The sequence below is a fragment of the Cervus elaphus genome, chromosome 26 (assembly GCF_910594005.1).
Source record: "Cervus elaphus chromosome 26, mCerEla1.1, whole genome shotgun sequence".
Classification (NCBI taxonomy): domain Eukaryota; kingdom Metazoa; phylum Chordata; class Mammalia; order Artiodactyla; family Cervidae; genus Cervus; species Cervus elaphus.
In genome coordinates this window covers 39,254,340-39,277,346 of record NC_057840.1, presented here as the reverse complement: position 1 = coordinate 39,277,346, position 23,007 = coordinate 39,254,340, and the positions used below count along the sequence as shown (strand labels likewise).

Genomic DNA, 23,007 nt, shown 5'->3' with positions numbered 1-23,007 from the left:
TTATGGTTAGTATGTGTGTATCCTACACTCTGTGTTTTATTTTCTCTCTGGGTGGTGTAACATATCACACGTTTAAGAAAAATAAAGACATCATTCTTGATAGATCATGAAGCTACTGCTAAATGTTATTTGCTTTTGTGCACTTCAACTAGATGCTAGTGACTTACCTACTAAGATAGAGGATATAAACTATATACCAATATAACAAGATACTATGAAAATGAAACTTGGGTAAACAGTATATTTTTTTTTTATTAATCTCAGCTCTGTATCAATGATTAGCAGACCATTTGACAGAGGTGCTGTCACAGATATTAAGATCCTGGGTTCAGTGGCTGGACATGCTGTTTATTGGTGTCACACAGAGGGACGTTGGGATTCATGATTGCCCCAGGTGAAAGGTCATCTCTTCTTGCCTCAGGCCACCAATCAGGAAACTTCTCCTTTTGCTGAAAAGGTACATTTGAATCTCTTACATCACTATAGCATGCCCAGAAAACACAGGGGTGGCAGATATATGTAGACATAGCACAATTACAGCACAGTATGGTGATTTGGGGGGATAATTTGTTAAAATGCCGAGTAGACTTTCTGGCAAGAAGTAATAAGGGCTTTCAGCAGTCCCTTTGTTCTACCCTTACTTTTCTCAGCAAATTACTTGACCTCCTACCTCGCAGATCAGATATCTCCATCTGCACCTCTCACCATATTATTTGCAGCCATACCTAGTTTTCTTAACTTTTTAGTTTGAAATCTTTTTATATTTACTAAAGAGTTAGTAACAATATGAAGTGTTCTGATACACTAGCTTTTCCTGAAGTCGACATCTCACCTAACCATGGCACATTTATCAAAACTGAGAGATTAGCATCGGTCAATATTATCAACTAAACTACTGGCTTTACTTAGGTTTACCAAGTGTTTCTATTAATGCTCATTTTCTGTCCCAGGGTACCACATTGAGTTTAGTCATCACGTCTCCTTAGTTTCCTCCATCTTGGACCATTTTTCTATCTTTTTCTTTCATGACCTTAAACATTTTGAAGAGTAGTGGTTAGGTATTTTGCAGAATGTCCCTCAATTTGGGTTTATCTGATATTTTCTCATAAATACACTGGTTATGGATTTCAGGAAAGAACATTAGAGGTGACATGCCCTTCTCATTATGTCATATCAGTGGGCATCTAACATCAACATGGCTAATTATGGCTACTGGGCTTGAGTCTGAGCAAACTTTGGGAGATAGTGAAGAATAGGAAAGTCTGGTGTGCTGCAGTCCATGGGGCTGCAAAGAGTCAGGCATGACCGAGCGACTGAACAACAACAGAATTACAGGTGACATGAACCCTGATCAGCTGGTTAGGTGATGTCTGTTAGCTCTCTCCACTGGAGAGTTATTATTTTTCCCTTTCTCTAATCTATTCATTAGAAGTCGTCCCTAGGTCTGACCCACACTCAAAGGGAAGGGTATTATACTCCACCTCCTGGAGTAAGAGGTATAACAGGATTTGTTGTCATATTTTCAAACCACAATAGTAGTTAGTAAATTTGGGAGATATATAAGTATGAAAAGATACTCCATTTCTCACTGTTTTTAGCAATTATCAATTAATCTTGTCTGCAGCAATACATATTGTGGTATTCTAATGGTGATTTTCTGTTTTCCTGATTCCTTCTATGTTTATTAATTGGTCTTCTTCCTTAAGGAAGCTTTACCTTTTCTCTTTATTTATTCAGTTATTTATTTATATAAGCATGGACTCCTGTTTACTTTACTCTTTGAGTGATAAAGCAATGTAGTTTTATTTATTTTGTTGCCCAAACCCTATTAGTTTTGGCCACCAGAAGCCTTTATAAATTTGTTCTTAGATCCTCTGGACATGCTGTCATTAAAATGTATATTTTTTAAACTTTCTGTCACTAAAAGATGTTCTGGGATCATCTTGGATTTTTTTTTTTTTTGGTTGTTGTTTTGTGCCCTGACCTTAGAATCATGGCAAGACCCATGAGGTGAGGAGTTGAGGCTTTCCTGACAGTAGCCATGTGAGTGAGTCCTCTTGAAATTAGATTCTTCAGCCCTAGTCAAGCTTTGAGATGATTGAAGCCCTTGCTGACCTCCTATCTTAGTTTGACCTGCTATAACCAAATACCATAGACTGGGTGGTTCAAACAACCTATTTTTATTTTTCACAGTTCAGGAGACTAGGAAGTCCAAGATCAGGGCACAACAGATTTGATGCTTGGCAAGGACCCTCTTTTGGTTTATGGACAGCCAGCCTCTGGTTGTGTCTTCACATGGTGCAGAGAGGGAACTCTAGTCCAGGCTTCTTGTAAGGATGCTAACTAACCACAGCCTGAGGGGCTCCACCCCCATGACTTCATCTGAACCTTATTAAACTTCTCAAAGGCATCATTTCCTGCTATAATCTTAGTAGGGAGTAGAGTTTCTACCTGTGAATTATGAAGGACACAAACATGCAGCTCATGACACATCCTGACCCTAAACTCATGAGAGGCTCTGAGCCACAACCACTCAATAAAGTCCTGAATTACTGACCCAAAGAAACTCTGTTTTCAGCCACTACACTTTGTGGGAATTTATGACACACCAATAGATAAGCAATACAGATTTTAGGGTGATTCTGTAACGAACATCTAAAATGTGGAAGTGTCTTTGGAAGTAGACAGTGGGCAGAGGCAGGAGGGACTTTGAGGAGAGAGTTTATGAAAGATTAAAGAGCCAGGAAGAAACTGGCCATTGAAATGCAGTGGTCTCTAATGATGCTGTGGTGAGGGCTGAGAGGAAGGTGAGGAAAACTTACTGCGCACTCTGTTTGTTACCGAATGGCAGAAAGTTTAGCAAGATTGTCGCCTGAATTAACATGAAAGTAGAGAAGGCACCTGGTGAACTGGGTGGCCCACAACTAAGGAGGTGTCTCACAGACAATTGAAGCTGCCTGATGGCATATTCCTGCCTCTTATACTAAAATGGAGAGGGAAACAAAAGGAGAGACTGTTAAAAAAAGAGAGGAGGAAGGACTTGTTGGGTTTGAAAGTTCCCTGCTCTTCCAGGTGGGAAATGGTGCTGAAATTAAGGAATAAAATTACGTAAAGATCAAGTTGGGACCCTGCTAAGAACAGCTGGTCTGGAGAAGAAGCCATGACCTTGTACCAGCAGCAGGAGCCAGGTGTCTGTACCTGCCTTCTGCCTTCTAATCTTATGCAAATTCTTAATGTGATAGACCTAAATTCGAATCCAGAATCATAGCTACAATGAAATGAGGGAAATAAAATTGCTGATTGGGTAACCACATGCTGTTAGTTATGTGCTAAAAGCCTAATACTATGAAAAAAGAGGAGAACATATTTTGGGGGACAATGAATGGTCTCTTTCAACCCCCAAATTCCCTCACATTTGAAGGAAGAGCTACTAGACTATACTTTTTGAGAACTTAATAGGAAATGGGAACCCACTCCAGTATTCTTGCCTGGAGAATTCCATGGACAGAGGAGCTTGGCAGGCTATAGTCCATGGGGTCACCAAGAGTCGGACATAACTGAGCAACTATCACTCACTCACAACAAGAGATGGAAGTTCCTATCTGTGGCAGGCCAGCTACAGAAAGGAGAGCTCAGTGAGACAGCTGATTGGGTTAGCATAGGGATCCACAGACTTAGGGTAAACTTTTTGACTTTTCTCTTTCTTTTTCCATGGGGATGTAGAGGTGCCCATGAACAGAGTATGAGGGGATCCCAGAGGATTGCTCCCAGAGGTTGGGGTACCTGCAAGAGGGAGGCCATGGGCTCCATTACACAGATACCAGGGTATGAAACAGGTTAACAAAAATTGAGGTGGAATCTGTTATTAAGTCAGGGAATTATATGGTTTAGGGATTCCTATAAGGACTACTGATGAATGCCTGGCTTTGTGTGTGGGCCAGCTTTGGGCTCCTGCCATGATGGAGAATGGGACAGCCAGAAGCTGAGCCAAGAGAGGGAATGTCCATAGCTCCAGCTAAATGGAAAGACTTTTGATCCTATAGTGAAAATGAAAGTGAATGTCACTCAGTCATGTCCGACTCTTTGTGACCCCATGGACTGTATAACCCATGGAATTCTCCAGGCCAGAATACTGGAGTGGGTAGCCCTTCCCTTCTCCAGGGATCTTCCCAACCCAGGGATTGAACTCGGGTCTCCCCCATTGCAGGTGGATTCTTTACCAGCTGAATCACAGGAGCATTATTATGATAAATGATTACTATTATTATTATTATTTTGGTGTTCTATTTCTCTCTACCCCCTTTCTGACCTGTTCTTCCTGACAGAAGCAGGGTGAGTGGAAGAAGAGGATGAGAAGGGGGCCAGGAAAGAAGATGGAAGAACAGGTCATAACTTCTTCCTTGTTGCCTTGAGCCAAGAGCCCCACCTGCAGTGGCAGAAGGGAGAGGCTTTGAGTTGGATGTGATATTGAACTTTTGATTTATGCTGGAATTTATGGTTCAAAAACCAAAGGTGCATGGTGAAATGTCTCCCTCTCAACTTACCTTCATTAAGACTGACACTTTTGATATGTGAAAATGAGTTTGGAATTATGCGACTCTAATTATGAATGGAAGTAACCCTAAAGCTATGAAGTTTGCATGAGGTGTCAAGTGGTGAGGAAAGGAGAATGGAGGAGTGGGGAGAGAATGAACCCATTTTCTGTTTGTGCACCTGTGGAGGTCAGCCCATGCACTTTGTGTCCTGGTCACCCTCTGGCTCTTCTGTCATCTAACCAGGATGGACCAAGTAAGGATCTTAATATCATTGATCATGACACCACAGTTGTTTACTGTAGCCTAAGAGTGTGGCTTTGAGTTCAGATTTTTAAAAAATCTTTAAAAAAAAACACATGACCTTGTTTTATGGTAGACCATCCTACATTTTATTATGCAACTGATTATTTAAACATAAATGCAAGATTGTTGAAATGGATCATGAGTTTAGGTTCTTCCAGCTTATTTAGATTTTCTGGTTGGTGTTGAATGGTTTGGTTTTCCTCCCCAGCTTAATGTCCCCTGACAATCAGAAAAACATACTCAGTTACTTAGGATATGGTTCAGGTGCTCAACAGAGATGCAACATAATAGTGGCTTAAATAAGATAGACGTTTCTTTCTTTCTGAACTATCTGGGTATAAGTCTAGAGCTGTAGGCAGGTTCTGCGGATTCAGAGATCCAGCTACCTTCTTTCTTATTTCTTCCCAATCCCTAGGCCAAGTTGGCTCACAACAAGTTCATATCCTAATCATTATGAAGGGCAAAAGCGAAGAAGGGGCACCTCGTCATTTTAAGGACAGGATTTCCAGAGCGTATCAAATCTGTTCTTAATCTATTGGACAGGTCTTAGTCAAATGGTTATTTCAACTTGCCAACAAGGCTGGGAAAAGTAGTCTTTTCCTTTGTTTGTTCATCTACTCAGTCTTTTCTTTTGTTTGTTCTATTATCTGAAAGAAAGAGAAAATAATTATTGTAAGACAGTGAGCTATCTTTGCCACATGTAATTTCAGAGCACGTACGTATGCAATTCTGTACACATCACTGTTATGGGCATATCTGTTGGGCTTTAAAAAAAAACACATTTTTTACATCCCCACAGGCCTTTATTTTATTTTTTTATCTTTTAGTTGCACTGAACAGCATGTGAAATCTTAATTCCCTGACCAGAAATAGAACCCATGCCCCTGAACTCGCAGCATGGCATCTTAACCACTGAACCACGAGGGAAGTCTCATGCCTATGGGAGTTAATCTTCGAGTTTTTAATGCTTCCTTGATTAACATCCCAGGTTCATAGATTTCAGTCAGCCACAAATCCACCTGATGCCAAGCCTCGCTCAGTCTACATTTCTCTGTCTTTCTCTGAAGAATCACGTGACAACCTTTTATAAAATATCTTACTGAAATCCAGATACAGTATGATTGTAGCCTTCCCATGATCTCCATCAACTAACCTATCAATAGAGGAAATGAGGGTAGCTCAGCATGCCTTAATCTGAGTGAACCTGGACTTTCCTTTATGGCTCTATTTCCTAAGAGCTCACCAGCCACCTGTTTAACAATCCTGTCCAAAATGTTGTCAAGGGAATTCAGTTCAACTGTACCCACCTGGAATTTTTGGAATTCATGCTGTTTCCATTTTTGAAAGTCAGATGGACTATTTTGAAAGTGTCTATTTCCATCTTGCAGTTACCTGTACTATTTTCATTATTTCCTCTTAAGTTGCAGACATTCAGTGAATCAGACATGCAAATTCTTTTAATACGACAGTGCATTTGTTTCCTAAGGCTGCTGTATCAACATACCACTAACTGGGTTTTAAACAAGAATTTATTTTCCATGGTTCTGGAGTCCAAGATCAAGGTGTTGGCAGGTTTGGTTATTCCTGGGGCTTCTCTCCTTGGTTTGCAGATGGCTGCCTTTTCGCTGTTTTTCCTCTGTGTGTGAGCACCCCTGGTGTCTGTCTCTTTGTGCATCCAAATCTCCTCTTGCTATAAGGACAGCAGTTAGGTTAAATTAGGGTCCCACTCTAACCGTCCCATCTTCACTTACCATCCCTTCAAAGAGTGTATATCCAAATACAGTCACTTTCAGAGGTATAAGGGATTCAGAATTTCAACACAGGAATTTTGGGGGGCACGATTCAGCTTATAACATGTAGTTTATATGTATATGTGTGTGTATATATATATATATGTATATATATATATAGTAGTACTGTGTATATAACACTACATGTAATCTTATCCCCAGTGGTACAGCAATAAAGAATCTGCCCAGAGTACAAGAGATGTGGGCTCCCTCCCTGAGTCGGGAAGATCTCCTGGAGGAGGGCATGACAACCCACTCCGGTATTCTTGCCTGGAAAATTCCAGGACAGAGGAGCCTGGCAGGCTACAGTCCATGGGGTCACAAAGAGTTGGACAAGACTGAGCAACTAAACATATATGTGTGTGTGTGTATATACACACACACACACACACACACATATATATCTTCTGGGGTTGAACTAATAACTTCATTCACAGAAACCAGGTACTTTCTTATTTCAGGAAATTGGGGAGAGTTTGGAAAGTAATAAAATGGCATAGGACCTTGCTAACTTAGAATTTTGTCAGAAGTGTACACTTGACAAAAAGTCTTCCTCAAGACCTACTGTGTTTAACTGACTGACTCATTGGAAACGACCCTGACTCAGTGGAAAAGACCCTGATGCTGGGAAAGATTGAAGGCAGGAGGAGAGGGAATGGCAGAGGATGAGATGGTTGGATGGCATCACCGACTCAATGGACATGCGTTTGGGTAGACTCCGGGAGTTGGTGATGGACAGGGAAGCCTGGTGTGCTTCAGTCCATGGGGTTGCAAAGAGTTGGACATGATTGAGTGACTGAACTGAAATGACTGTGTTTAACACGACACTCTTCTCCCTCACAAGTGATTTGTGTGCCCACTAAAATTTGAGTATTACTGGGTTAGGGACCTGTTAATTCTTCATATGTCCTGTACCCAAGAGGTTCCTGGGGGAGATGTACACAGAAGGGACACTGGCAAAGGAAATAAAAATATTCACATCACTGGGCTTCAGATAAAAGAAAAAATAATGAAGAGAATGAGCTTTCCTGGTGGCTCAGATGGTAAAGAATATGCCTGCAGTGCAAGAGATGTGGGTTTGATCCCTGGGTTGCGAGATCCCCTGGACAAGGGAATGGCTCCTCACTCCACTATTCTTGCCTGGAGAATCCCATGAACAGAGGAGCCTGGTGGACTATAATCCATGGGCTCACAACTGAGCAACAAATACAATGAAGAGAACTTCCTGATAACTTTGCTTGGGGCACAAGGAGAGAGACATAAATTATTACATTTCCCCCTATATTCAAGTATCAACTTAGATATGGCTTTTTTGGTCAACTATAAGTAAGACGAAGATTTGAAGAAGAGTGACACAGTTGGTCTGGGGTCAGGTCACCGATCCTGATGCATGGGTAGAATATTTATGGGACAGGGACAGATGAGGGGCTAAAGACAGTGTTACCAGGTGATGGGAAAGGGTCTGCAGAGGAAGGTAGCTGTCCTCATCCAGACCTCACTGTGCTCTCAGCTGCCATCTCTCCATGTGTCCCTTGGTGACATTACCTGTCTCAGTTTCCAGAAGAAACTCCCCTAAACTTTCAGGGTCAGGTTCTGTGATGTCAGAATAAGAAAAGCAGCATTCCCTTCTGAAGCCAGAGGGCCTGCTCTGCTGTGGTCCGTCTGGGTGAACCTCCCACTCTCTTTTAGTCCCTCCTACTGCAACATGGGGCTTCCCAGATGGCTCCAGGGGTAAAGAATCCACCTGCCAATGCAGGAGACATGGGTTTGATCCCTGGGTCAGGAAGACCCCTTGGAGAAGGGAATGGCAACCCGCTCCAGGAGTCTTGCCTGGAGAATCCCATGGACAAAGAGACTGGCAGGTTACAGTCCATGGGGCTGCAGAGCTGGACATGCCTGAGCACAGTACTAGCATGCCAATGTAACTTTTCGTATGTGTCTTTCAGATTTCAGCTATGATATTGCTTCATCCAGGAGGCTTTCATTTCCTCCTCAGGACTGAATTAGGAACCCTACTCACGTGGCATTTCCTGCACTTTACAGTGATGGCCAGTCAATCTACTTATCTGTTTTCCCCACTACGTGAAATGAGGGTTTTGTTCATCACCAGACTTCGCACATGGCGGGGGATCTTCTTCAAAACCTACAGAAGTGTTTCATTTGAATAATTGTAAAACAGGTTAGGAAACTATGTTTCTCCAATTAAAAAAAATATTTATTTATTTATTTGACTGTGCTGGGTCTTTGTTGGGACATGTGGGATTTTTCAGCTGTGGCATTCTCCAGTTTAAATATGCATCCATTACATGTTTTATAGAAGGTATATTTGTATTGTTATTGCAATAAAGGGGCTTCCCTTGTAGCTCAGTCGGTAAAGAATCTGCCTGCAGTGCAGGAGACCCGGATTCGATCCCTGGATTGGGAAATGGCAACCCACTCCAGTATCCTCGCCTGAAAAATCTCATGGACAGAAGAGCCCGGTGGGCTGCAGTCCAAGGGGTTGCAAAGAGTAAGGCAGGACTGGGTGACTAACACTTACTTACTTACTTGTTGCAATAAAATTGCATAATCATGGGAACAGTCCAGATTATTCCATTTCAAAAGGTTTAATTCATAGTCTGAGTTTTAAAAAGCAGTTTTTTCTTCAACCATTTAAAAACGTTATCTTACTCTTTAAGGGGCAGATTAAACGTGATTTTTTTGGGGAAACGTTTTTTAGTAGCGAACTGCTTAGAGCTGTTTTTTTATCATAGAGAAGGTCAACAAGCAAGGAACTCTCATCACTTTGTAAAGGAAAATAAGTGTGTAGCTCAAATGTAAATTTGACAATTATTTTACATAACTTGCCACAAACTAAACCGTGAACCTCTTTGTAGAACAACAGATTTTCATCTCTCTTGCCTATTTTATTATGAAATATGGTGAATTTTGTACTGTATTTTAAAGGTCCTCTTTTTCAAAATCAACCACATGGACGACAATCTGTAGCCTTTTATGTATTTCTGGTTCAGAGCCTTTGTTGCCATGATCTTCCTGTAAGCGATCTGGTGAATGTATTTGAAATATGGTGTTATCTCTGTAAACTTAATCTGGAGCATTTTCAAGGGTCTGTTCATAGTGGCTGAGAGGAGTTTTGTGTTGGGGTACTGCCACTTCCCTTGGGATACTCACCCCACTGTAGGTGACCCCTATTTACTGACATAAGCCCCTTGGAAGGTTGCAGTGTCTGCCTGCATATTAAGTATTGGTCAAGATTAATATTTATTCCAGTTTTAGTTAAAAGGTCTATAGAAGTTTTAAAATGTTTGCTCTCATCCACTGGTGGATTGACCCCACCATAATTTGTTGAACTCCCAAATAAGCTTGAGATTATTACTTGTCTTTCACCACTATTGCAATTATGTGTAATTCTGTCATTGCATTTATTAATACTATCAAGCTTATTTAGTTATTCAAACTTTAAAATAAGCCTTGACATATCATAGTCAAGTTTCATCTCTCTTTTATTTTATTGGAGCTATCTTGATAATTCTTGAATTTATAATCTTCCATATGAATTTTAGATTCAAATTCACCAAACTCAATCAATTTTTGGTGCAATTTTTGTGTTGAATTTTAGACTAATTTGGAGAGACCTCACATTTTTATCATATTGACCATTTTCATCTATGAATACAGTATATCTCCCATTTATTTAGTCCTTAAATCTTTCTATAATATTTTAGAATTGTATCTCTAATGATTTTCTGCATTTTTCTTACATATATTGTAATGTACTGTAGTATTTTACATTTTGATGCTAAGCTGAGTGGGATCTTTTTGCCAAGTGCATGAGTGGAAATACACAACCAATTATGTGTCCTATACTCCCTGCTACTTGTCTTTCCTGAGCTAGTTGGATATACACAACCTCATGCTGTTGGACATTGGTAAAGTCTTGAAAGTGTTAGTCACTCAGTCGTGTCTGACTCTTTGTTACTCCATGGACTGTAGTCCGCCCACTATGGACCCTGTGGACAGAGGACAGGCTGCTCTGTCCATGGAATTCTCCAGGCAAGAATAATGGAGTGGGTTTCCTTTTCCCTCTCTGGGGGAATCTTACTTGTCTTTCCTGAGCCAGTTGGATGTATACAACCTTATGCTGTTGGACGTTGGTAAAGTCTCTGTTTAAATCTCTGCTGAGAGATACCCTGCTGGGTGCCCGAGCTTTGGTGATAATGAGTGAAGAGCTGGTTGAGGTCCCAATCAGTGGATTGGAGGATGGAGCACAAGAATCATTTCAGAGCACAGAGCAAATGTATGAAGAGGCAGAGATCACGAGGGAAAAGAGACCGAGACAGATCCTGGGGACTAATAACAACTAAACAAACATTAAAAGAAAACATTCACAAAGTAAAGGGAGACTTAATCCCGAGGTAGAAAATCTCATGGAATTTCAAAGAGGACTGAGGAGTAGAGACAGACATTCAAGTGTGTCCTGGCAAAATTTCTAACACTGAATGATAAAGAATAAAAGCCTGTAGGCTTTCAGATAGACAAAACAAGTTTTTATAGAATAGATTTTTCTTTTACAAATTATTATATTAAGACAGTATTTTATTCTGTTGCAGAGAAAAATACTGATTTTATGGTGGTCTTAAATTCAGAAATCTCTGTGAATTGTCTTATTTGGTTTTAATGATGTTTTTGCAAACTTTCTTAGATTTTTTAATGTAGATAATTGTATTATCTATAAGTAATAAAGTGTTGGTTTTTCTTTTCCAGTTCTTAGGTATTTAATTCATTTCTTTACTATTGTCTTGCTAAGACTTCTAGTATCATGCACTCTAAAATTGGTGTTCACAGAAAATGTTTTTTAAATGATGCCAGTATCTGTGTCTTATCTTGTAGATTTTTGGTAGAAATTCTTATCTAGACTTAACAAAAGCTACCTTCTATTTTGTATATAGAGTCCTTATGATTAGTGAGCTATTGATTCAATTAAATTATGTTTTTCATTTATTTAGATGGTGAAATCATTTTTCTCCTTTAATCTGTTAATCTGTAAAGTTTTTTTTCTAGTAGCAAATTATCCTTACATTTCTGAGATAAACTCTACTAGGTTATTTGTTTTTGTTTTTGTTTTTTTGTTATACTGTACTGATTTTTAAAAGATGTTACATTAGTGGATTGTATTTACTAATATTTTAGTTAGCAATTTTTTGAATCTGCTTTTATGATATAACTATACTTCCCCGGTGGCTCAGTGGTAAAGAACCCACCTGCCAATGCAGGAGATGCGACTTCAATTCCTGGGTTGGAAAAATCCCCTGGAGGAGGAAATGGCAACCCACTCCAGTGTTCTTGTCTGGGAAATCCCATGGACAGAAGAGCCTGGTCCTACAGTCCTTGGTGTTGCCTAAGAGTTGGACATGACTAGTAACTAAACCAACACTTTTCTTTCCTTGAACTCTTGTTGTTGCTCAGCTGCTAAGTCACATTCAACTCTTTGCCATCTCATGAACTGCAGCACACCAGGCCTCCCTGTCCTTCGCTATCTCCTGGAGCTTGCTCCAACTCGTGTCCATCGAGTTGGTGATGCCATCCAACCATCTCATCCTCTGTCGCCCCCTTCTCCTCCTGCCCTCAATCTTTCCCAGCGTCAGGATCATTTCCAATGAGTCAGAAATGACTCATGTAACCAAAGTATTGGAGCTTCCACTTCAGCATCAATCCTTCCAGTGAATATTTGATTACCTTGAATTGTATGTATCATCTTTTGATATTTCTAAGGGGATCGCTCCCTTTTCCTATTCTTTAAAATTATTATGTATTGTGTATATATTATGTAAAATTTATTTGTTCACTGAAGATCTGGTAGCTGATCTGAGTTTTGTATCTATTCTTGGTAGAAGATACTAAAAGTAAACTTATACAAAATCATACTGTTAAGGTTATAAAGTAACTTCTAGTGATTTGCATTTTTCCCTAGAAAATTGCCCATTTTGACTGTTTTCAAATATATTGGCTTGAACTTGTTCACCATACTCTGTTAAGCTTTAAAAATATCATATGTGTTCAGAGTTATTTCCCTTTTTTTTCCCCAGAAATTGTTATTTGTATTTTCTCTTCTTTTTCTTGATCAGTATTGCCAAACTTAAAAAAAAAAAAAGTTATGTAATTAGTTAAAAAAAATTTGTCTTACAAATGATCTCTACATTTTCTAATTAATCTTTTTCATTTGACTCATATATATTAGTTCCTTTTTTATCTTTGATTTTATTGATTTTCCCCTCAGATTCATAGGCTGCCTACTTAATTCATTTACTTTCAGTATTCCTTTAAAAATATATTTAGGCCATACATTCTCTAATTATGTCACATTTGGCTCTATTTCATAAGTTTTGGCATATAGTAGTTCTAATGCTGTTTTGTTTCAAATATGTTCTTATTTTTACTATGATGTTTTCTTTAACCTATGAATTATTCCATAATATGTGGGGAACAGAGCTCAAGCTGGATCAGACACATGTGATATTCATTATCTCTTTATTGCTTGACTTACAGTTAAATTGTATTGTCATAAGAGAATGTATTCTTAGCAGTATCAGTTCTTTAAAATTAATCACAATATCCTTCATGATCTAGTAGGCAAAGCAGTTTTAGCAAATATTTTATGTTTGTTCTTATAGTAAGCTTATTAATATTTCATCGAAATATTTAGTCTCAATAATATTTCCAAAATAGATCTTTCTGTTGATAGAGGTGTATCAATTTTACATTGTAATCCTGTCATTTTTGGCTTTACATATTTTGAAAATACACAGTGAGTGCATGTAATTTTGTGATTTTTTTCATACTTTACTGCTAGGAAATTTTTCTTTGTTATTACAGGGTAACTTTTTGTATCTATTAACTATTTCACCTTAAATTCTATTTTGTTGGATAATAATATGCTGTATTGTATTGCTTTTCATATTTGCCTGGAATATGTTTTTGTGTCTTTACTTTCAATATTTTCTTGAGGTTTGTTTTCAGTTCAGTTCAGTTGCTCAGTCATGTCCCCGTGGACTGTAGCATGCTAGGCTTCCCTGTCCATCACCAACTCCTGAAGCTTGTTCAAACTCATGTCCATCAAGCTGGTGATGTCATCCAACCATCTCATCCTCTGTCATCCCCTTCTCCTCCTGCCTTCAATCTTTCCCAGCATCAGGGTCTTTTCCAATGAGTCAGTTCTTCACATCAGGTGGCCAAAGTATTGGAACTTCAGCTTCAGCATCAGTCCTTCGAATCAATATTCAGGATTGATTTCCTTTAGGATGGACTGGTTTGATCTCGTTGAAGTCCAAGGAGATTTTAGTATCTCATGAAAACACCACATAGCTGAATAAAATTCACCTGACAATATCCTTTTTTTTCAAATAGATGAGTTTAATTTATTTATGTTTTTTAATGATTACTGACGTGGTTGTACTTTTTTCCAGTATCTAATTTTGCCTGTCTGGCTTACTATCCTTTCTTTTTTCTTCTGGGTTGATAGAGTTTCCTTCATGTAGGTTATTTTTATTTTTCCCTGTGCTGGTTTGGAACTTATGAATTGCATCTGTAATATTTTTGGTAACTTTAAAATTTAAAAATATATAATCAGCTAAATTTTGTAAACAAATTGAGACTTGTTCATTATTTTTTTGTTCTCCAAAAGGATAAAAAGTTTTCACATACATTAAACTCCCTTTTAATTTCTCCAGTTTTACATTACTGCTTTCTAGAATGTTAGTTTCACTATTCTTTTTTAAAAAGAACTTCATCCATTCCTATGTAGTTTACTTTTCTTCTCATTGAAATTTTCCCCTTAATAGTTCTTTCAAAGAGGTTGTTAACTCTTTTTATCACTGCGGGTCTGTAAGTATCTTTATTTTACCTCAGTCAAGGATGATCTATGAACTAAGTGTAACTTCTAAGTTGCCAGTTATTTCCCCTGAACATTTTTAAGCTATTGCTCCAATGTTATCTGGACTTTCTTGTTTTTTAGGAAAGTCTGCAACTTTGCTATAATCTTGCCATTCTTTTCTAGCATTTTCTTTCTTTAAGTGAGCACTGTGTCAAAGATTTATTTAACTCTTAAATGAGGAAACCACTCAACTTAAATGAGGAAACTCAACTCAACCACTTAACTCTTAAATGAGGAAATCACTTGGGATGGTGAGCCAGCTCTGAAAAGTGTATGCAAGGCAGAAGCATTTATAGTAACTGAAAGGAAGGATGCCCTATTACACACAAAACTGATTAATGTACAAGATGGTCAAGGCCACAATGAAGGCAACGCCACTCTCACCTTTGTGATGAAATCGTCTCTCCCAAACAGAAACCATTTGTTCATCCACAGGAAAAAAATTCATCTACATTGCCAAAGGACAAAAATCATTTGAATAATTATTACTTTTGTAGAGATTGAAGACTATCCTTATAGATTTGTAAAATACCCTAATTAATAGTAAATGATTAAAGTACATACTCCTAGAGGATCAGATAATCCTTGAGCATTCCTGTCAGATAATGCTCTAGGTATGATTTTGGATCGTGAGACCATCTTTTTATCTATTTCTGAATTTGGGATAATTTTTCTTAGTAGTCCCTTTTTGTGTTCATGAACTATCTCCAGGGGAATCTTCCTGGTTCAAATAAGGGTGATCTCCTGGTGTTTTGGCCTGCTCTCATAGGTACAGCATTCAGTGTTAATTAGCAAGTATAAACTGTGATATGATCTTCAAATCTGGAGTCATATGGCATTAAGCAAGTATAAAAAACCATAAAAACAACTATGTTCAAGATTTTGGAAGAAATCTAGGACTGAATTTTTTTTTTTAAATAGTCTCTCTTCTCCAGAGATTAAATAAAACATCAATTGTATTTGTTCTTCCACTTTGAGGTTTTGAAGCCAAACCCAGGGAATTCATCCCCATTAGCTTTTGCTTGGAGTATCTGCAGATTTGTGTGAACTCCTCTCTCTGTGATGTCCCTCAATCTTCTAAGCTTCCTGGCCTGCCAGGGGGCGACCTGTCTTACGACCTCTACATCTGGGATTCTGTGAGACTTGAGAACAGTTCCTGGAAGAATACTGAAGGAGTTGATTCCACCCATGAAGTATTACCCTTCATTCTTAATGGTGGGCTTTTCCTATCTGATTACACGAGATTTATTCTGATATATGACACTCCATGTATAGCCTTTATTACGCATTCAGTTTGTGCAGTTACATTCTGATTAGTTTTAATAAACACGTGCAACTAACAACATTGCCATTAGAAGTAAAGGAACTCAATAAAAATATTTTTTCTGAAATTTGAAGAGTCAGAGAGAATATAATGCAAGCATATAGTTATTAAGTTGAGGTCAGACAGAGGTCAAGAATTGACCCAGCAATTCCTCACCTACATCAATCCTCTCCAAAATTTGCAAATGGAGACTCAAATAGGTGCTTTAGGGCAAATGCCCATTGCAGCATTATTCATTATAGTCAAAAGATGGAAACAATCTAAGTGTCTATGAACAGATGATCGGATATACAAAACATGTATACATACAAGGAAATATTTTTTGGCCACAAAAAGTGAAGTTCTGATAGATGCCATAAAATGGATGAACCTTGAAAACACTATGCTAAGTGAAAGAAGCTTGACATAAAAGATAAAATATTGTATGGTTCTACTTATATCAAGTATCTGGAGTAGACAAACCCATACAGACAGAAAATAGGTTAGAGGTTACCAGGAACTGAGGACAAAGTGGGGAGCATGGAAAGTTATTACTTAATTGTTACAGAGTTTTTGTTTGGGGTAATGAAAAATTTCTGACAATAGATACAATGATGTTTACTCAGCATTGTGAATGTAATTAATGCCACTGAACTGTACACTTAAAAATAGTTATGCAGATTTTACAACAATTAAAACAAAAAGGAAAAAAGAAATCAATTGACGTAAAAGAAAAAGGGCTTTCTCATAGAGCCTTCAGAAAACAGAATAATAAAAGCTCTACAAACATTCCAAAATAAATAATCACAATGAGATGTTCTTGAGTTCATTCAGTTGTTTTTAATTGAGTTTTGGCTTTCATGGTACCAAATTCAAAAGCATCCTGGAAACCCTGAGTACCTCTGACAATTTTCTAAGAGATAAGCTCCTAAGTCTATTCCTTGAAATATCAATTGTTAAAAATACCAGGCAGAATCCTTTTCATGAGGCTCTGAGGCTGTTGCTCCTTATTGCAGACCAAATTTCTGGCCAGTGGCTTAAAGGAGAACCTTCAGGGAAACATGAGAGGAAAGCAGACGCCATCTGTTGATGATGGAGCAGCTGACAATATCAGAATGAGTAAAATCTTTGCTAGGATATGACACATACCTTTTTTGTGAGGTTTTGATCAGTGTTTCCTTGTAGCGTAAGACACTATATTATATATATACTGATAAAATTGAGAAAAAGACATATTCCTGAAGCTCTGGGCAGATAAAATTCCAGTGACATTCTCCCAGTGCTCACTGCATGTTTATTGGATTATTTGCTGCTGTTGCTTATGTATAAAATCAGCGGATAGAGCAAATGAATCTTTGCAACTTTACTCTGTGCCCACTGTTTACTTTATCTTGCAATGCTCACTGCACCAACAAACGTACTTGTGGTTTTAATTTGTACTGCTAGCCACAAATTAATTTTCTCTTTATTGTACTTACTGAGGGATCAAAATTTTATTTTTTTTTTTTTTTTTTTTTTTTTTTTTTATTTTTTTATTTTTTTAAATTTTTTTATTAGTTGGAGGCTAATTACTTCACAACATTTCAGTGGGTTTTGTCATACATTGATATGAATCAGCCATAGATTTACACTTATTCCCCATCCCGATCCCCCCTCCCACCTCCCTCTCCACCCGACTCCTCTGGGTCTTCCCAGTGCACCAGGCCCGAGCACTTGTCTCATGCATCCCACCTGGGCTGGTGATCTGTTTCACCATAGATAGTATACATGCTGTTCTTTTGAAACATCCCACCCTCACATTCTCCCACAGAGTTCAAAAGTCTGTTCTGTATTTCTGTGTCTCTTTTTCTGTTTTGCATATAGGGTTATCATTACCATCTTTCTAAATTCCATATATATGTGTTAGTATGCTGTAATGTTCTTTATCTTTCTGGCTTACTTCACTCTGTATAATGGGCTCCAGTTTCATCCATCTCATTAGGACTGATTCAAATGAATTCTTTTTGACAGCTGAGTAATATTCCATGGTGTATATGTACCACAGCTTCCTTATCCATTCATCTGCTGATGGGCATCTAGGTTGCTTCCATGTCCTGGCTATTATAAACAGTGCTGCAATGAACATTGGGGTGCACGTGTCTCTTTCAGATCTGGTTTCCTCAGTGTGTATGCCCAAAAGTGGGATTGCTGGGTCATATGGCAGTTCTATTTCCAGTTTTTTAAGGAATCTCCACACTGTTTTCCATAGTGGCTGTACTAGTTTGCATTCCCACCAACAGTGTAAGAGGGTTCCCTTTTCTCCACACCCTCTCCAGCATTTATTGCTTGTAGTCTTTTGGATAGCAGCCATCCTGACTGGCGTGTAATGGTACCTCATTGTGGTTTTGATTTGCATTTCTCTAATAATGAGTGATGTTGAGCACCTTTTCATGTGTTTGTTAGCCATCTGTATGTCTTCTTTGGAGAAATGTCTGTTTAGTTCTTTGGCCCATTTTTTGATTGGGTCATTTATTTTTCTGGAATTGAGCTTCAGGAGTTGCTTGTATATTTTTGAGATTAATCCTTTGTCTGTTTCTTCATTTGCTATTATTTTCTCCCAATCTGACGGCTGTCTTTTCACCTTACTTATAGTTTCCTTTGTAGTGCAAAAGCTTTTAAGTTTCATTAGGTCCCATTTGTTTAGTTTTGCTTTTATTTCCAATATTCTGGGAGGTGGGTCATAGAGGATCTTGCTGTGATTTATGTCAGAGAGTGTTTTGCCTATGTTCTCCTCTAGGAGTTTTATAGTTTCTGGTCTTACATTTAGATCTTTAATCCATTTTGAGTTTATTTTTGTGTATGGTGTTAGAAAGTGTTCTAGTTTCATTCTTTTACAAGTGGTTGACCAGTTTTCCCAGCACCACTTGTTAAAGAGGTTGTCTTTTTTCCATTGTATATCCTTGCCTCCTTTGTCAAAGATAAGGTGTTTTAAAACTCAGTGATGTCAGTAATTTCTATACTGGAGATTGGCTTTTGTCTCTTTTCTGTTGATTAGTGGCGCAGACCATTATGACCTGTATTAAAAATATAAGATTAGAAATATTTCCATACACCCCTCTCAAGTTTACATTACCCATAAAGTTGGTCCACTAATTAGAGGTGGTTAAAGTGAGTTATGGGCTTCCCTTGTGGCTCAGCTGGTAAAGAATCCACCTGCAATGCGGGAGACCTGGGTTCGATCCGTGGGTTGGGAAGATCCCCTGGAGAAGGGAAAGGCTACCCACTCCAGTATTCTGGCCTGGAGAATTTCATGGACTGTATAGTCCGGGGTTGCAAAGAGTCGGACACAACTGAGCGCCTTTCACATTTACTTTCAAAATGAGTTATGCTGATATCTTAAAATTTTTTTTGAAATATAGTTGATTTACAGTATTATATTAGTTTCGGGTGAAGTACATAGTGATTTGACACTTTTATAGATTATACTCCATTTACAGTCATTACAAAATGATGGTTATATTTTCCTGTGCTGTACAATGTTCCATTATTGCTTATTTATTTTATACAATAGTAGTTTATATCTTTTAATCCCCTATCTTGCTCCCCTACTTCCCTCTCCCCACTGGTAACCACTAGTTTGTTCTCTATATCTGCCATTCTGCTTCTATTGTGTTATATAGATTGGTTTTCTTTTAAATTTCACATAGAAGTGATAACATAGAATATTTGGTTTTCTCTATGCAGGTATTTTATGCTCTGTTTTCTACTAAAGAACGTCATTCCACAGCATCTGACTCTGACAGCTGACTCAATGCACACATATGCAAAACACAGTTTTCTGTGAGACAACTTCTGGGAGAGAAAAACAAGTTGTTTAATTAAAGACTGATTGACTCTCTTCCCAAGTTATGTGCTTTTTTATTCATTTGGATGAGTTTAATAACAAATACGGTTATGAAGATAAGAAAGATGACACAAGTAATCACTCTTTAGAAAGCCAGATATTAGATGACAACCTACCACAGGGAAATTTCTTTCTACACGTGTTTCAGCTTCTGTATTTTTAAAAATTCTGTCATTTTTAATATGGACTTGTTTCAGTTTTGGCCACGGGGCCTTAGTTCCCTAACCAGGGACTGAACCCTGTAACCCTCTGCAGTGGACGCCCAGTCTTAACCACTGGACCACCAGGGAAGCCTCTCAGCTTCTGATAATATATTGCCTGGACTCCTTCTATCTGGTCCCTTCCTTTCTTCAAATTAGGGCTGGTTCAGTTCAGTTCAGTTGAGTTACTCAGTCATGTCCGACTCTTTGTGGCCCCATGAACTGCAGCACGCCAGGCCTCCCTGTCCATCACCAACTCCTGAAGTCTACCCAAACTCATGTCCATTGAGTCAGTGATGCCATCCAACCATCTCATCCTCTGTCATCCCCTTCTCCTCCTGCCCTCAATCTTTCCCAGCATCAGCGTCTTTTCAAATGAGTCAGCCCTTCGCATCAGGTGGCCAAAGTATTGGAGTTTCAGCTTCAACATCAGTCCTTCCAATGAACACCCAGGACTGATTTCCTTTAGGATGGACTGGTTGGATCTCCTTGAAGTCCAAGCGACTCTCAAGAGTCTTCTCCAATACCACAGTTCAAAAGCATCAATTCTTCAGTGCTCAGCTTTTTTTATAGTCCAACACTCACATCCATACATGACCACTGGAAAAACCATAGCCTTGACTAGACGGACCTTTGTTGGCAAAGTAATGTCTCTGCTTTTTAATATGCTATCTAGGTTGGTCATAACTTTCCTTCCAAGGAGTAAGCATCTTTTAATTTCATGGCTGCAGTCACCATCTGCAATGATTTTGGAGCCCAGAAAAATAAAGTCAGCCACTGTTTCCACTGTTTCCCCATCTTGAAGTGATGGGACCGGATGCCATGATCTTAGTCTTCTGAATGTTAAGCTTTAAGCCAACTTTTTCACTCTCCTCTTTCACTTTCACCAAGAGGCTCTTTAGTTCTTCTTCACTTTCTGCCATAAGGGTGGTGTCATCTGCATAACTGAGGTTATTGCTATTTCTCCCAGCAGTCTTGGTTCCAGCTTGTGCTTCCTCCAGCCCAGCGACTCTCATGATGTACTCAGCATATAAGTTAAATAAGCAGGGTGACAATATACAGCCTTACTGATGGAAAACTGGACAGGTTTGGGTGGAAGAAATGATTAGAGGTGAACGCCAGCATCAAAGAGGCCCGGGGCTTCAGGATGGATCCAGATAGGGAAATGTTCTAGCAGCTGGTGGCACTGTGGCCTCTGCTAATAGTCAGAGGCTTGTTCAGCCAGGAGGCTGGTGGAAGAAGAGTGGATGTGGGCATGGAGACTTGAGGTCAGGAAGAGGCTGTGGGAAAGCAAGGTACTATTGTGGTAAGCTAGGGAGGTCCGGGGAAGGAAACCGAAGCAGGAGTTGTAGGGTGCTCACTAGCAGCTTTGGACTTCCCAGGTGGTGCAGTGGCAAAGAATATGCTTGCCAAAGCAAGAGACTCAAGAGACATGGGTTTGATTCCTGGGTTGGGAAGATCCTCTGGAATAGGAAATGGCAGCCCATTCCAGTATTCTTGCCTGGAGAATTCCATGGACGGAGGAGGCTGGAGGGCTACAGTCTATGGGGTCGCCAAGAGTCGGACATGGCTGAGCTCACACACAACATAACGTAAACAGCTTCTAACTATTTCAAAATTATTTTTTCGAAGTCTGTTCGCTGCTAGGAGGTATGGACAGTGTTCTGGTTCACTGGTAAGATCCTCATGCTCAGCAGAATTTCCGGCACATGCGTGTGTGCTAAGTTGCTTCAGTCATGTCTGACTCTTTTTGACCCTATAGACCATAGCCTGCCAGGCTCCTCTGTCCAAGGGATTCTCCAGGCAAGAATACTGAGGTGAGCTGCCATACTCTCCTCCAGGGGATCTTCTGGATTCAGGGATGGAACCCACGTCTCTTAGGTCTCCTGCATTGGCAGGCGGGTCATTACCCCTAGCACCACCTGGGAAGCCCACTTCTGGTACATAGTTGGTGCCAATACATTTTGTTGACTTAAAGGATGGAAGAAAGCAAAATTTGGGGGAACTGATTTTCTAGAATTTTAGAAGTCAGGGGGCTTGGTTCCAAAGAAAGCATTAAGAGCCTGGGTAGTGAACACTGACACAAGGCCAGTGTAGGGCCCTTTTGACCCAAATTGGTCCTGGATCCCACTTGTAGAATTCAAATAGTGCCTCTGGCGATACCTACAGGGACCAGGGAAATATATCTCTTTCTACACAACCCCCTGAGAAGATGAATGAAACCGTTCCCTAAATTTCATGTTATTCTTCTTTTCTTTATCTAATGGCTCCTGCCTTCTGGGCTTATGGTCTTCTGATCTGTGTGTAGTAGGAAGCAGAGGTACCCACACAGAGCATGGATCCAGGAATATATATGTGTGGTATATGCAAAGGATAACAAAGAATCGGAGGCTAGGTAAACATTTTAAATCATGAATAAATAATTGAATGCCATCAAAGAAGTGTGAATTCAAACAGAAATGTGCTCTTATTTTCATCTCTTCATATGGTCTTCATATGGGCCGAATGACTGGTCTCACACTGCTAGGAGGCTTTTTCTCTCTGTGTGTGTGGTTAGAGAGAAATCTAGATCTTAAAATTGTTGGCAATGGAAAAAAAAAAAACATGCTGTTTGGTGAGTCTTTAGAAGTCTCTGCACTTGAGTTGGCAGCTGGAATTAGTCTAGCTGACTCTCCATTTGTCTTTCCAGTGATGGAAGGAATCACTTTTTATGCTGAGACAGGTATGTATTAGGAATCCTGGTCTTGGAAACATTACCAAAATCTGAATGAAGTTGCTTCAGATATTGGTATATTATGTTATATTCAGATGTCTTATTGGAGGAGAAATTGGATCTCTGTAAAGATTTTCTGTAATAATATTTTCCTTTGGCTGAGGACAAGAAGGAGCAGTTGGGTTTAGACTGAAAGCCATCACCTTGGTCTTGAACTTCCTAGCCTCCGGTGCTCTGAGGAATAAGTTTCTTTTGTGTATAAGTACCCAGTTTGTGGTATTTTTGTTATAACAGGCTAAATGGATTAAGGAGCAAAGAATTTTAAAGGACTAGTTAAAAGTTTTTTTTTT

At 39.1% G+C, this 23,007-nt stretch overlaps 1 long non-coding RNA gene across 1 annotated transcript in view; it reads left to right on the top strand.

Annotated features, from left to right (window-relative positions):
- LOC122684122 overlaps positions 1-19,715 on the top strand; it is a 37,296-nt gene extending 17,581 nt beyond the window's left edge. Inside the window, exon 3 of the long non-coding RNA XR_006337940.1 lies at positions 19,585-19,715. This is a non-coding gene — a long non-coding RNA (uncharacterized LOC122684122). The remainder of the gene's footprint in view (positions 1-19,584) is intronic.
- The last annotated feature ends 3,292 nt before the right edge of the window (positions 19,716-23,007 follow it).